We start from the raw sequence: 12,346 nt of genomic DNA, 5'->3' as shown, positions 1-12,346 counted from the left end.
AATTTTTGAAAATTAAGAAAAATTAGCTCAAAAATTTAAAATAAATAAATAAAAAAAATACTTAAAAAATTTAAATAACAAAAATTAAATAAACTAAAAATAAAAGCAAATAAAATAAAATAAAAGAAAATGCTTGGGTTGCCTCCCAAGTAGCGCTTGGTTTAAAGTCATCAGCCCGACTTTCACCGGTGTTAAATCTTCCCCTTTTCCTTCACACGCCAAATAAATTCCACGATCCGCCGTTTAAGTTTTGCTCTCTTTTTCGTGGCCTTCATTGGTGGTAAATTTGGCTTTTTCTTCTTTGACGATTCAACCGCAATATTAGCTCTTTGACAGCCCTCTAGCTTCACAACCGGCTCAATCAAGCACAATTCTTCGAAGGATGGATTAGGTGCTTTCGTAAATAGATTGAAAATTACGCGTTCGCATTCTACACCCATCGACAACTCCCCCTTCTTCACTTCAATTGTTGCATCCGCTGTGGCCAAGAATGGTCTCCCAAAGATCAATGGAGCACCCTGATCCGCGTCAATGTCCAAAATTACAAAATCCGCTGGGAATATGAATTTATCCACCTTCACTAGAACATCTTCAACAATTCCTAGTGGATATTTAATGCTTCTATCTTCCAATTGCAATGAAATCTTAGTCGATTTCATGTCTCCCAACTCCAAGGCCCTGTAAATAGATAATGGCATTAAATTAATACTGGCTCCTAAATCACAAAGTGCATTATTAAAATAAGAAGAACCAATAGAACAAGGAATAGTAAAACTCCCTGGATCCTTAAGTTTTTATGGCATCTTCTTTTGTAGGACCGCACTGCACTCTTCCGTCAGATTGACCACCTCGTTCTCTAGCAGCCTCCTCTTCTTGGACATCATCTCCTTGATGAATTTTGCATAGTTCGGCATTTGTTCCAAAGCATCAGCAAAGGGAATGTTGATGTGAATTTTCTTAAAAATCTCCAAGAACTTGGAGAACTGCTCATCCAAAGCCTTCTTCTTGAACCTCTGCGGGTATGGAAGTGGAGGCTTGTACATCGGTTTCGGGTCAGGTTCAGGCTCCTTCTATTTTTCCTCGACTTCCTGCTCTTCAACCGCAGGTTCTTGGACTTCAACTTCTTTTCCACTCCGCAACTCTATGGAATTGCACTGCTCTTTGGGATTTACCTCAGTGTTGCTCGGAAACTGGCCTCTGTTATTATCCTTCAGTGCATTCGCCAACTACCCAATGCTAGTCTCCATGGATTGCAACATCGCGCCCATGTTGGCCATGTGCGTCTCCAAACTATCAAGGCGAGACTCAGTTCTCGTCATCCTCTTACCTGATTCCTGCACAAAAGTACTAACCACATCCTCCAAAGATGGCTTACCATCACCCTTATTAGTATTGCTAGCATATGAAAATTTTTCATTATTCCGCAAATTAGGGTGAAAAGTATTGGGAATAGGATTGCCTCTGTACGCTCCATAACCTCGGTAGCCATTAGGATGGATATAAATAACTTCCTCTGGGTTATGTGATCCTTCCACTCCAATGGAATCTGCAACAGTGATCTTATTCAAAGAAGCTACCTGTGTAGTCAGTGCAGATAATTGGGCCGTGATAGATGTTAGAGGATCTACTGCATACACTCCAGCTGGCTTCTTGACTCCCACACGCTCAGATGGCCATTGAAAACTGTTTATCGTCATTTGTTCCAGCATATCATAAGCTTGAGCAGGGTCCTTTGCAAAAATAGTTCCTCCAGAAGCAGAATCCACGTTCATCCTCGTAGGCGCATTTAGTCCGTTGTAAAACCACTCGATCTGTTCCCAATCTGCAAAATTGTGGTTAGGACAACGTCTAAGTAGTTCTTTGTACCTTTCCCATGCCTTGTAAAGCTGTTCAGAATCCATCTGCCTGAAAGTGCTTATCTCGATCTTCAACTGGGTGGATTTGGCAGGTGGAAAATATTTAGCAAGAAATTTTTCTGCCATCCCCTCCCAAGTAGTGATGCTTCCAAGCGGCAGTGATTGAAACCAACTTCTGGCTTGATCCCTGAGAGAAAACGGAAACAAGCGTAAACGAATAATATCCTCAGAAACACCGTTAAATTTTACCGTATCAGTAATTTCTAAAAAGGTCCTGAGATGCAAGTGAGGATCAGCTGTGGCACTCCCATTAAATTGGTTCGATTGAACCATGTTGATCAAGGCCGGCTTTAGCTCAAAATTGTTGGCATTGATTGTTCCTCGAGCTATTCCAGAGTAATGAGCCTGGATCGTCGGCCTGAAGTGATCTCTGATAGGCACCAGGGGAGCTTGATTCACATTCTCTTCAGCCATGTTATTAATTTCTTCTCTTCTCGCTCTTTTCAAAGCACGTGCAGTTCGTTCGATCTCCGGATCAAAAAGTAGAGAATTCGCACTTTGAGATCGTCGCATAAACTGCAATTAAAATTAAGAAGAATTTAATTAGTAACTTCAAAATAAAATAAAAAAAAACTCTAAATTAAAATCTAGATTAATTGGTAACAAGACAAAAAAAAATAATCAAAATTACTCCCCGGCAACGACGCCAAAAACTTGTTGTAAAAATTACTCGCAAGCGTACGAGTGTCAAGTTTTAATATAGTGAATAATTCAGATATCGATCCCACAGGGAGTAAAATGAAATCCTTAGTGCTTGTAATTAAAATAGTCCAAACTTTATCTAGAAAATCAATAATCAAGAATTTTGCAGTAAAATAAATAATCAATGAAGTTTCAATAGCACACACACAACTTTCAGGAATAATCAATCAGAGAAAAATGGTCTAGAGGTATAGATTTCACCTGGTTTCAACAACTGTCAATCCTAATTAATTAATCTTCATGAATTCCAATCAATTAATAACCAAGAACACTTACGTTTATTATTCCCCTCTCCCGAGCAACAAATAATGTTTATCAACTACAATTCAATTCCAATATCCCTATTAAGAATTTATCGCAGTGATCTATCACAAAACAATGTTCTCTTTAAAAGCTCTGTTAAAGTTATAAGCTCTCCCGAATCAGATAAACAATTAACAGTGTAATTTCTAATGTCCTATTCAAAATTTCCTCTCCCGAGTGCCAGATTTCAAATAAATATAACAAATCAATTATTGATCAGATAATTGAAAATACAATCAATTCTAGAAAAAACAATTAATCTAGAAGAAACTGAATCCAATAAAATCAAAAATTTATGAAAGTGTCTACACGAGGTTCCATCCGACCTCTAGACTATAAAAAATTAGTTCATAATAAAATTTTGAAAACAATAAATAATAAATCCAAACATGTTCAGAATTAAATAAAAGATAAGAAACAAATCCGTCGTCGACGCTGTGTCCGGACTATTAAACTCCATCTTCGTTCTTCAGTTAAGCTCCAGAAAATCTCCAGGAAAATCACACGATCAAACCCTCTGATTTCTGTGTTATTGTGTATGGCGGCTCTCCCCTCAAGTTGTCTGACCAATATCCTTTTATATTGCTCAGCAAAAGCCCACAAAATCAACCCCAAGAATTAATTGCCCGATTTAATAAAATTTCCAAAACACAGCGACGGGGCGGGCGCTCTAGTGAAGGCGCGGGACGCCTTGATCTCGAAATCTCAATTCTCTCGCCTTTCCAAATCTTGCGCGATAGCGCTTCTCACTTCTCTGTTTAGCGCTCAATCAAGCGCTAACCAATAAGCCCAACTTGAAAAAGCCCAATACTATTCCTTCTTCTTTTCTGATCGTTTCTTTTCTTCTTCCTTTTATTCTTTCTTTTTTTTCTTCTTTTTCTCATTTTTCCTCTCTTCTCCAAATAATTTCCATAATTCCCTACAAATACAAAAACAACAAAACACCCACATAAATCTGCTCAAAATAAGCAATTAATAATTAAAATCATATATAAATTAAGTGTATAAAATACACTTATCAGGAGTCCCGAGTGTCAGAGGAGCTTCGATCAGCTTAAGGAGGCACTTACTTCTACGCCAGTGTTGGCGATGCCAGTGGAGCATGAGTAGTTTGTTGTGTATACAGATGTGTCTAAGATGGGCTTAGGCGCTGTTCTTATGCAGTGTGATAGGGTTATTGCATATGCATCTAGACAGTTAAATATTCATGAGCAGAACTATCCGACGCATTATTTGGACCTTGCAGTCGTTGTGTTTGCGCTTAAGATTTGGAGGCACTATTTGTACGGTGAGAAGTGCAAGATTTTCAATGATCACAAGAGCCTCAAGTACTCTTTAACACAAAAGAAGTTGAATATGAGACATCGCAGATTGTAATGGGCTGGGTGCGTCCCACTGCTTCTGGCCCATATAGCCTTCTACTCTGGGGGCCCAGACCCATACTTATGGTCTTCTCCCCACCTAGCTAGGGGAGTTCTTGCCCTCTCCAGGGATCGAACTTGCACCACCAGGCATAAGTGCAAATTCTTTAGAGGGGGCTTCCATGGTTAGGTTATGGTGTTTACATTGAGGTGTTTTGAATGTGTTTGGTGTTGTTTAAGTGTTTTTAGAAAGGGCTGAATGGGGAAGGATAGGGGCGTGAGGTTGGGTTGAATTGTGTGAGGGAGTTGGCTCGAGTTTGAGGGGCTGGTCAAACCTTGGATGGTTCGGGGGCTAGGGACTGTTCAAACATTGGTCCATGGTGTGTGTGTAGGGGCTGGTCCAAGGTTGGTTGTGGTCAAGGGGTGCAAAAAGGGTGAATTGTTCTTGAGTGTGTAGTGCTGGAATTAGGTGCTCTTGCGCAAGGTCTATGATGATTCGGTTTAGGTGGATGGTTAGGTCTGCAAAGGCTGGGTGTGGGCTGGTCCTAAGTTAATTTCCGGTTGTTGGAAGTTTTTCGGTTCAAATTGGTAGCAATTCGGTTAATTTTTGGAAAGGTTACGAGTTGTTTAAGGTGAGGTGGTTAGTGTAAATTTTATAAGCCATGTTTGTTGATGTTGGTGATTCGGTTCAGGTAGATAGGTCGTATGATAGGGTCTTATTTTGGGCTAGTCCTATGTCAAGTATAGGATGTGTGGAGCATGTCGGTTCAAATTGGGAGCAATTCGGGTAAGTCTTGATCGAGTTAGGAGGATTGCAAGATAGTGTGGTTGGGGCAGGATTTTAGTTGAGTTTACGGCAGTCTGGAAATTTTTTTGGTTCAGGCTGCTCGGGTAACTTGAGGAGTTAAGGTCTGGTCCTTGGGTTAGTTTAGGTTGTGTAGAAGATGTCAGTTCAGGTTAAAAGCATTTCGGACAAGGGATGACCGAGTTATGGGTTTTTTAGGTCCAGTGCTCCAGTTGTTTAAATTTTGAGAGAAGAAGTAGTTTAGGGATTTAATTCCAAAGCTAGGGGCAGCACCATTAACCATCATGTATATCATTTAAAGCTCTTATGTTGGATAACGCGGCGATCAGATCAATTTATGTTGATACCCGGTGCAGCGGAAGTTTAAAATTTTTATATGGAACGATTCCATAATGGGTATCAACCTTACGATTAAATTGTGTGTGTAAAAATTAAATAACGATTATAAAATTTTTACCTTTAATCTCGAATCGAGATTTTGGACACCAACAGATTTCTCTGCTCTTGTTGTATATCCCTGGAACTGATGGACGAACTGTTCTTCAATCAGGTCCACGAACGGATAATTAATCCCTCTGATAGATTGCACTAGAAAATCTATCAGAAGTTTCTACGAAGAGAATTAACGAATTTGATCCGTTAAACCAGACTGTAATTCAAAATCACAGGATGGATTTTACCGAGTAGAGAGGGAGGGGGGGGCGGCCACTATTGATAGAAAATACTTAGGTTTTCGAAAATTGTGACCTGTTATGTATAATTTTTGTACTGCAATAACTTATTTATAATGTAGGCCGCTAACAGCTTAGGGCCCATTAGTCATAAGTTCAAGCCCGACAAGCAAAGCGCGCATGTTCAGAAATTAATATAAAATTCATCGTGACTCCGATTGATAAACCGATTTCACCAATGTGTACAGAAACCATTTCTGCACCTTTTAAAGTCAAGAAAAAATTTTTCTGAATCCGAATTCAGTGGTTTCCAAAAATGTCCATCCCTATGTCATTTTAGGAAATCTTACTCCTCTACTCATAATTAAGAAGTCCAACTTCTTTGTTCATTAAATTTAACTCTTTAAATTTAACTATCTCAACGGGGATTAAAAATCCATTACACTGTGTGACCCTCAATGGTTCAGGGATACAGCTAGCCGTGGGTTCACAACTCCTTGTGACTCGGAACAACAATTTCCGACTTGCCCATCGAATCATGGTAAGAGCGTCTAGCAACATCGCCCCATGATTCCCTAGGTATCACTGATAGTGCCTACAAGAACCAATAGATTTTGGTTAGCGTACAGTACGGTCCCTTCATCCATATATCCCGATCGAATCAACAACCATTGGTATATCGAGAGTCGCTCGAGATTCGATAACTATGCAATACATCTTAAAAATCAAATAGTGACATCGCATGTGCTACTAAGAAACCATTTCTTAAATCACATCATGTACTCTGGCCAGAGATTCGTCACACTAATATCTCCTCAGATCGCATAGGATATCCACACTCGCAAGTATGTGGTGAATCCTTGACAACAAAGCATCGACTCCTATATGTGTTGTAACTGTACCCAATCCCGACACCTGATGACCCCAATAGAGTCGGTAAACGAGTCAAAGCACAGTACTAGTATATAGAGTCTCAATGATGTTTCAAGTAGTAAGGACTAATGGTGTACAACCAAAACCGCGGACTATATCCACTCGATAAGTGATAACCACTTGGAAAGTCCGGATAGGGTAGTTCGATCATTCATCATATGAATATCCATTTGCATGCTTCGAACATCTCTATGTTCCTTACCAATGAAACGTGGTACTCCGCATCGCAAATGCTAGTCTCAAACTCGAGCGATCCTTATCCTTATTATCGGACGGCTCAATCGACTAGGAACAGTTTAGAATATACAGTGACTATAAGATGTGTTTCATGATAGACATCTCCATGTTCTACCACATCTTACATACACTATAGTATATTCAAGGTCTTTATCAAAACAACAATAGTATATCACAATATAAAAATATGAAGAAAGATAAAGTCATTGCCATTAATAAAAGTGTAAATTATATTAAACAAAAGATTGTTTATACAAAGAGTCATCAAAGCCCTTAGCCACAAGTTGGCTCACTGGGCACCTACTCTTTCATCTTATTTTAAAGTGTTTCAAAACAACTGCAATGAATTACCTGCAGAATCACATGAAGAAAACTCTGCCTCAGTGCAACATAGAACACAAATGATTCCCTGTTCTGAGCTTTCAAATAAACTATTCGTTGCTTACAATCTATTGTAACCTGATATGAACCTGGTTGATTAATGAAAAACAAACACAAAAATAATCCAAATTCGTGCCCTCAGATCATTTAAACACAAGACTCAATTGATGTTTTCAATCTTTTTAAGACAAGTATAATCTCGCGGAAAAATAACAAAAGATAAAATTGACTTTTCACCTTTAATCGAAGAACGATTAACAATAAAAATTACGAAACAATTGAGTTCAATGAGACCTTCAGATTACTTGTATCTGACAATCTTCAATGAAGAACAATTGACAAACACCACAAAGTTAAGAACTTTGATAAGTTTGATTTTGAACAAAGCCAAAGTCTCAATAAAAATCTTGAGAGAATTTCCATCAATAATATGAATAAAACGGAAAACTATTATTAATAAATAAGAATAATGTATTTATAGTTACAACTCAAAAATAAAAGATAATGCAAAATATTGCAAAGATATCAAAAAGAAATTACTAAAAGTTTTCTAATAGGCTTAGAATATTCTCAAATATAAAAATATTAATTAAATAATAAAATAAGTCGTAAATATTTCACACACACAACACGCTATGGTGTGTTAGAAAATCTCAAAAAATGAAGATGCTCTCAGGAACTAGCGCAGATGCGCAATAATCCAGTAACTTTTACGTAACATAGAATCTCTTAAGCACAGACGCGCTACTCGTCAGGCGCATATGCGCGGCCGCAAGGCGGAGACGCGCAAACATGTCCCGCAGAAGCTTCGAAGTCCAGAAACTTGAGTTTGTCACTTGCACAGCTGTGCGGAATGAGGCGCATACGCGCGGGCCTCTGTCTCCTATGCGCAGACGCGCGAAATCCTTGGCATATGCTTCTTCCTCTTCTTCTCTATTTACTTTATTTTCTTGATTTTCTTGGTCTTTTATCAATTCTAGAACATTGAAACAACCTCCAAATTCATCTTCAAGAACTCCAACTCCATCTTGATAATTTTTCATGAAACTTTGAAGTACTTCTTTAAATTTCTTGCTCCGGCCTCTCGTAATTGGTCCTTGTGGCATCTCCAACGGATCTTTATCTTCCTTAGCCACTTGTCCAATATGCGCACCATCCATGATCGCATCTTCCTCCCCTTCTTGAAAAAGATTTGTCCTCAAATCTCGATCATCACCTACATCAAATAAATATAAGTAAGAAACATTAAATGTAGTACTCACATTATACTCACCTGACAAATCCAATTTGTAGGCATTGTCGTTGATTCGCTCCAAAAATTGATATGGACCATCCCCTCTAGGTGGTAACTTAGAACGTCTCTTCTCCGGAAAACGCTCTTTTCTCAAGTGCAACCAAACCCAATCACCGGGCTCAAATACGATCTTCTTTCTCCCTTTGTTTGCTTGCTTAGTATACTGCAAATTCTTTTTCTCAATATTCTCTCGCACTTTCTCATGAAAGCTCTTAACAAATTCAACTTTCTTCTTACTATCCATGTTAACCCTTTTACTCATAGGTAAATACATTAATGGGTTAAAATCACAAACAATTTCAAATGGAGAATAACTTGTAGTAGAATGTACACTACGATTATAAGAAAATTCAATAAATGGCAAACACTCCTCCCAATTTTTTAAGTTCTTTTTAATGATAGAGCACAAAAATGTTCCTAAAGTGCTATTAACTACCTCAGTTTGTCCATTAGTTTGAGGATGACAACTAGTAGAAAATAATAGCTTAGTTCCAAGTTTACACCACAATGTTTTCCAAAAGTAACTTAAAAATCGAGTATCCCTATCAGATATTATTTCTAGGCATGCCATGAAATCTAACAATCTCATTAAAGAACAAATCTGAAACATGCAAAGCATCGTCTGATTTTTGACAAGCAATAAAAAGTGTCATTTTAGAAAATCTATCTACCACAACATAAATAGAATATCTCTCCTTCTTAGATCTCGGTAGCCCAAGAACAAAATCCATAGAAATGTCTACCCAAGGTTCATTAGGTACTGAAATTGGAGTATACAAACCATGCGGTTGTGATCTAGACTTTGCCCTCCTACAAGTCACATGCTTTTCACACACTTTATCAACATCATGCTTCATTTTTTGCCAATAAAAATGCTCATGTAAAACTTGATATGTTTTAGCCACACCAAAATGCCCCATTAAACCACCATCATGCGATTCCCTAACAAGTAACTCTCTAATTGAACTTCTAGGAATACACAATCTATTTTCCTTAAAACAAGTAGCCATCATGAAAATAAAATTTTCCTTGAGGACTATGCATACATGACTTATAAATTTCACCAAATTCATTATCACTAGCATACAATTATTTCACATGCTCAAAACCCAAAAACTTAACATCTAAAGTAGTTAAGAAAACGTACCTTCGTGAAAACGCATCCGCTACTACATTTTCCTTGCCTTTCTTGTACTTGATGACGTAAGGAAAAGTTTCTACAAATGCCACCCACTTTGCATGTCTCTTATTCAACTTTTGCTGCCCATTGAGATGCTTCAAATATTCATGATTCGTATGAATTACGAATTCCTTCGGCCTCAAGTAATGCTGCCACGTCTCGAGGAATCACACTAGAGCATAAAACTCCTTGTCATACGTTGGATAATTCAACGCTGCTCCATTTAATTTCTCGCTGAAATATGCCACTGGCTTCCCTCCTTGCATCAACACTCCTCTGATTCCTAAACCTGAAGCATCACATTCAATTTCAAAGGTGTTAAAAAAAAATCAGGCAAAACCAATGAAGGAGCATTAATTAATTTTTGCTTGATTAGATTGAAAGACTTCTCATGTTCATCTTCCCAATGAAACGAAATATTATTCTTAATTACTGCAATCATAGGTGCTGCCAACGTACTAGAGTCTTTCACAAACCTCCTGTAGAATCCTGCAAGCCCATGAAAACTTTGAACTTGACCAATCGACGTAGGCGTCGGCCAATCTCGAATGGCACTCACCTTTTCTTCATCCACTCTTACCCCTCGTGCACTCACAACAAAACCAAGAATCATGAGTTCTTTTGTACAAAACTCACACTTTTTCATATTAGCATATAAGTGTTCAGCTTTCAAAGTGATTAGTACAAATCTCAAGTGTTCCACATGATCATGTAAATTCTTTCTATACACCAAAATGTCATCAAAGTAGACAACCACAAATTTCCCAATATATGCACGCAAAACATGATTCATTAGACGCATAAAAGTAAAAGGTGCATTAGTAAGTCCAAAAGGCATAACCATCCAATCATACAAACCATACTTTGTTTTGAACGCAGTTTTCCACTCATCTCCATCTCTCAACCTAATCTGATGATATCCACTCTTAAGATCAATCTTGCTAAAAATTCTAGAGCCATGCAATTCATCTAACATATCATCCAGACTAGGAATAGGATACCTATACTTGATGGTAATGTTATGTTAGAGTAGGTGTCCGTCAAGCCAAGTGTTGGCCAATGGTCCTTGAGAGAAATCTTGTATGACAATCTTTATTTTAATAATATTTGACATTATTTAATTTGAAACACTTTTATCTGTATACCCATGCTAGCTGCATAGATAAAATCCTTGAATATATAAATAGTAGAAAGAATATGAGATGGTCATGTGATGACTATCATGAAACTCATATTTGGAATACTGTATATTTTAAACCATTTCTAGTCGATTCAGTCTCCACAAAGAAAGATAAAGTTCGCTCAAGCTTGATACTAATATTTGCGATGTGAGTACTATGTTTCATTGGTAGGAGACATGGTGATGTCCAAACATGCAAATAGGTTCTCCTTATAGATTTCACTGAACAACCCTCTCTAAAGGACTTTCTAAGTGGTTCTCACTTATCGAGTGGAAATTTCCTAGTTTATGGTTGTACACCATTAGTCTTTATGACCCGGGAAAACATGGAGACTCTATATGCTAGTGCATCACTTTGACTTGTTTACCGACTCAACTGAGGTCATCAGGTGGCAATGTTGGATGTTGTGTCGAAACATATTGGAGTCAATGCATTGTAGTTAGGAATTCACTGCTTACATTTAGGTATGGATATCCTATGTGATCTCATGCATATGTAGCTTGAAATCTCTTATCAGAGTAGGTGGTAATTATGAAAGGGGTTTCTTGAACTAAACCTTCGATGCAACTACGGAATGACAAATAGTTTTCGACTCATTGACAACTCTCGATAAACCAATGGTTGTCGAATCGGTCGAGATATATGAGTTGAAGGGAGCGTATTGTACGCTAACCATAATTGAATGGTTCTTGCAGGCACTATCATTTGATACCTAGGTAGTCATGTAAGTGATGCTGCTAAACGTTTAACATGATGGTTGGGTACGATCAGAATTGAGTTTTCTGACGTTCTTATTATCAAGGAGTTGATAAATAAGAATGGAACAATATAGGGTATGCTCATATAAGGGACTTGTTGATCCCGAATCACATGGATATGTGAACCCACTGCTAGTTGTATCATTGAATCATTGAAGGTCACAGAAGTACTAGCTTTCTAGATCTCGTTGAGAATAAAATTAGTTCAATGTGTTCAACGGCTTATAAAGGAGTTTATAAGTTAGATAAATTAGGAGTATGACTTCTAAAGGAAAATAAATGGAAAGTAACTTTTAATTTGTGTATGTGTTTCAAGATTAAAAGTTGACTTTAATAAATAATTAGTTTTTGTAAATTTGATTTACAAAACTATTATTATTATTATGAACTTAAGTAAATTAATTCAAGTGTTGAATTAATTAAATACTAGTGGGCCTTGTAGAGCCCAAATAATTAAATGAATTCAAGTGTTGAATTAATTAAACAATATTGGGTCTTCTAGAACCCAAATAGAAATAGTGTTGAATAATTATTCTACTACTGGGCTTGAATGAGTTCAAGTTGGATTTAATTAATTGATTAAATTTAAATGGTTTTAAGTTTGATAATTAATTAAATATTAAG

Source organism: Henckelia pumila, chromosome 4 (genome assembly GCF_033568475.1).
Source record: "Henckelia pumila isolate YLH828 chromosome 4, ASM3356847v2, whole genome shotgun sequence".
Taxonomy (NCBI): domain Eukaryota; kingdom Viridiplantae; phylum Streptophyta; class Magnoliopsida; order Lamiales; family Gesneriaceae; genus Henckelia; species Henckelia pumila.
Note: the sequence above shows the minus strand (reverse complement) of the source record.